This window comes from Sceloporus occidentalis, unplaced genomic scaffold (genome assembly GCF_023333645.1).
Source record: "Sceloporus occidentalis isolate IW3139 unplaced genomic scaffold, rSceOcc1.0.p SCAF_57, whole genome shotgun sequence".
NCBI lineage: Eukaryota > Metazoa > Chordata > Lepidosauria > Squamata > Phrynosomatidae > Sceloporus > Sceloporus occidentalis.
The window spans coordinates 5,248,314-5,252,676 of NW_028317037.1; the positions used below are offsets into that span (position 1 = coordinate 5,248,314).

A 4,363-nucleotide genomic window follows, 5' to 3' on the forward strand; every position below is an offset into this window, starting at 1 on the left:
ACCAAATTTCATTATTCAAAAACATTTCTGGGGAGCACTCTGGGCTTGAGGGCCACTGGGCCCACCCCCAATTTAGATCCAGAGATGTTCTTCCATATCCCCCAACATTTCACAGATGGGAAAAGGAAGACACATGTTGACAAGCAACACCAAGAGGTGGTGAATATGGCCAAAGTTGTTTATGAGGAAGATCACACAAGCTAGGAAGGACACAGCAGTTTGCTTTTGCTTCAGCCTCCAGGGAAGGGCAATATTCTGCCTCTTTCTTTCCTCTCCTCTCCCCACTTTAGAGTTATGGGGGGCAAACTGAATGGCATTCAGGAACTGAAGTGATCTGAGAAGGGGAAAGTGGGAGGAGGAGAGAGCAACCGGGACATTTTTAAAAGCCCCTGAAAAAGTGGGCTGACAGAGGATTAACTAGGACTGTCTCTGCTAAATTGGGAGAGTATGTTCCCCTCTTGCTTTCATGAACTGGCCCAGCAGTGACACAGATGAAACAAAGTCAAGAACTTTGACTCACCAAAGAGTTCTTGTACCTCTGCATCCTCTTTCTCTTGGAGCCCATCTCCTTCCGCTTGGCCTCTGTGTCGGCCATCAGGTGGGCAGGGGTCCTGGTGGTCTTGCACTTGGGTCACTTCCAACAAAAGGTCCCCAAAGCTGTGTCCAAGGGGGCCGAGATGAAGTTCCTGCGAAAGGAGACCAGAGATTCAAAAAAAAGGACACAAATTGGATCTCCTATAAAGAATTAATCCAAATAGACAGAACTGGTTATAGAGTAAAGACACGAGAAGATCCTAATGATCAGGGTTATGATCTTTCATGGTTCTTTGACAGACAATTTAGAGAGCTCTTCCTAATGGATAAAAAACAATATGGCATTTGCTATTCAGACTCTGTTCTAGAACAGGAAATAATGTTGAATAAAGAGAAAAGCATCCTGCTGGTGAGATACAGAAATGACATATCCCTCCTTTGGGCTGATGCAGAGGTGGGCATCCCATTCCTCCCTCTGCTCCAAACAAAGCCCCCTGGACCTAGCACAGATTCACTGCAGCTCCCCTACACAACAGATACCCCATGCCTTATTAGAATGGTGGGGGATTAGGGGATGCAGATTAGGAGAGGGCCCTGGTTATGTCCCTGTAGCTAGATGTGAAATGAGTGCATCATAAATACATAAATAAAACATCTGCTGAAACCTCCAGAGATCCCCAGTGCTTTTCCCTATCATCAGCCCCTTTCCCAAGAAGGCTGCATCCACACTGCAGAAATAAGACACTTTGGCACCGCTTTAAACACTCAGTGCTATAGAATCCTGGGCTTTTACCTTTGGGACACTTAGCCTTCTCTGCCAGAGAACTCTGGTGCCACAACAGACTACAAATCCCAGGACTCCATAAGATTGAAACAGAAGAATTAACTCACTTTAGAACTGGATTATTTCTGCAGTGCAGATACAGCCTGAGTTGGTTGTAAAAGGGCAGAAGCACCAAATAACGGTTTTCCATTAAAAAAAATAAGCAATCTGCTTATCTGTCTAATCCTTATTTTTGTTGTTCTTGTTTGTTTCTATGTTTACTTGGTCATATGAAATGGTCTGGTCAGTTAGCTTCCTTCTTGCCTGAAAATCTCTTAATAAGAAAACTGGGGAGACTTTTTAAACCTCCCAAAGGAGCTTCTTTTGGCCTTTTTTGCGGACAAGCCTCCTCTTAGAAGCCAAAGCCCAGTGTTTATGAAGAAGAAGAATAAGGCTTGTATTAAAACTATCTTCCCCATTTCTGATCCCTTTTAAAACCCATGATCCCCAGAAGGAGCAGAGCTTTGTTTTAAGAAAACCCTCTCAGAAAAGACACACAAAGAGACACACTTCCTTCCTTTTGGCCCAAGGAGCCTGGCCTCCTTCTAACTCTGGAGCCTCAGGAGAGAAAGAGAAGCCTCTGTTCAACTGAAGCCTCAGAGAAGGTTCCAGAACATTATTCCCAACAGTCACAAGCAGAACAAAATGGCCGCCAGAAGACAAAATGGCCACTGGAACACAAAATGGCCAGGGATGGTGGGAGGGACCGGGGTTCTGGCCAATCAGGGCCAGGGATGGAGGGAGGGAGGGGATTCCAGCCAATGGCAGCCCTCAGAGTCTCCTCTGGAGCCAATCATGTGTAAAATACATATCATAAAAACATCACAAAGTATAAATTTCCAATTACAGTAATCGCAGGGCAGTTATGCTGTTATGACCGGAAGTAAACGTATACACAGTTATGATTATATATACATACTGATGTTGACCAGAACATGGGGGGTGTATACATGCGCAGGTGCATCCATGTGCATTCATATGTACCCACATATTTCTCCATGCATTTGCTTATATTTAAATTGTACGCAAGTAGAAGAGTATATATAAATGTGTGTGTTTATTCTAGCCAGATGCAACAAATCCCAACCCCCCTCTACCTAACCCATACCATGACCCACAATCCCCAGCCAAATTTACAACCCAAAGCCATTATCTTTACTATTAGTAATTAAAACCTAATCTTAACAAAATATAACTTTAAAACATAAACAGACATATGGACAGAGAAACCTAACAAGCCAAATCACAAGGGCCTTTTCTTAGCAACACTGGATCGGAAATATAATTTTTGCATTCCTTACTGACAAAAATAATGCTAGTTCACTACTGGGATTTTTGTGGCTTCTCTCCTGTCTGGACTCTCTGATGTCTCACTAATAATAATAATAATAATAATAATAATAATTTTTATTTATAACCCACTTTTCCAAAAATAGATCAAAGCGGGGTACAGCAAAGGAAAGAAATGTAGCACAATATGCAATATAAAAACATACAGTATAAAAACATCATAAAATAACCCAATACTTTAAAACACTATAAAATCTACAACAAGCGTTAAAACCAAAGAAGACAAACTAGCTAGTTAGAACCATTGCATATCAGGGGAGAACAGCATGTAATCAGGGCACATGGGCGAAAGCCTGTCGGAAGAGAAAGGTCTTTAATCCTTCCTAAAAAGATCAAGGGAGGTGACGGAGCTTGACTTCATAGAAAAACATTCCCCACAATGCTGGCATTTGTATGGCTTTTCTGCTGTGTGGACTCTCTGATGTTTCACTAGGTTTGATTTCAATGAAACACATTTCCCACAATGCTGGCATTTGTATGGCTTCTCTCCTCTGTGGACTCTCTGATGCCTAACTAGGACTGACTTTGATAATATTATATGTAATTATATATTCTTCTATATATTATACTTATACAGTCTGCCCTTCTTAAACATGGATTTTTTATAGCATCCACGGCCAGAAAAAGTTCCACAACAGTATAAATACAAAATATCAAACCTTGATTTTCCACTTTTTATTACGGACTCCATTTTGCTCTCTCATTATAGTCAATGGGACTTGAGCATCCCCGTATTTTGTTATACAATGGGGATCTTGGAACCAAATCCCAGCCTACAACAAGGGTCCACTCTGTGTGTGTGTGTGTGTGTGTGTGTGTATTATCATCATATATAATCCATATATCTATATCTATATCTATATTTCACATTAAAACCCATCAATAGTGGCTTTTTCCAGCAAGCCTGGAGTTTTTGGCGCATGCGCAAAAGCCTCCTACAGCGCCATCTGCTGTCCAGCAAAAAGTTTGCGTGGGAAGGCCCTGTGGCGAATAGAGCCTCAAGCTGACCAATGAAAAGGCAGCTAGAGCTCAGCCAATCAGGTGCTGGCTGAGAAGAGGGGAAAACCAACCGGTGGCTGTCAGTTGGAGAAGACTGACAGTTGGGACTTTTGATCTGAGGGGAAGGCTCTAGCCAAGGCAGTGTGAGGGCTTGGGTTGGTAGCAGTCCTCCTGAGGGACTGGAAACGGGGTTTTCCTTGAGTCCAAAGGAAAGGACTTGGGTCGCAAACAGACTCTAGGAAAGAGAGGGATGGGTTGCATACCTTAACTGTGACAATAGCCTATGGGGCTTGGGCCCTAGAAGGGAATTTGGTAGCACTAATTATTTATTCATATTGAACAAGCTTTGAAACGAGTTATATTTATTCCATCCTGTATTACAATAAGCCTTCATTTTTATTTTAAACATCACTTGGCTCGTGGTTAGGGTTGCCATAAGTCAGGACCTCCAAACCAGGACAAATGCAGGACAACATTTTCAAATGTAGGACACAGTTTTAATAAATGGAGGACAGGCGAAAAAATTGATGCTTTTTAAAAAATGTTAATATAAATGCATGTTTCTTAGGCATGATCAAAATGGAGGACATTTTGAAATGTGACAGAAGAGGACATGTCCTGGAAAAGGAGGAGGATGCCTGGTCACCTTGTCTCTGG

The 4,363-nt window shown here is 42.2% G+C and overlaps 1 long non-coding RNA gene across 1 annotated transcript; it reads right to left on the bottom strand.

The window, feature by feature from the left end:
- Nucleotides 1-265: 265 nt before the first annotated feature.
- LOC149287769 (uncharacterized) lies at nt 266-3,425 on the bottom strand. The gene is made up of 3 exons (XR_016277438.1): nt 3,367-3,425; nt 521-686; nt 266-334 (listed from the first exon to the last, which is right to left on the bottom strand). It is a non-coding gene; the product is annotated as an uncharacterized LOC149287769 (long non-coding RNA).
- Between the last annotated feature and the right edge of the window lie 938 nt (nt 3,426-4,363).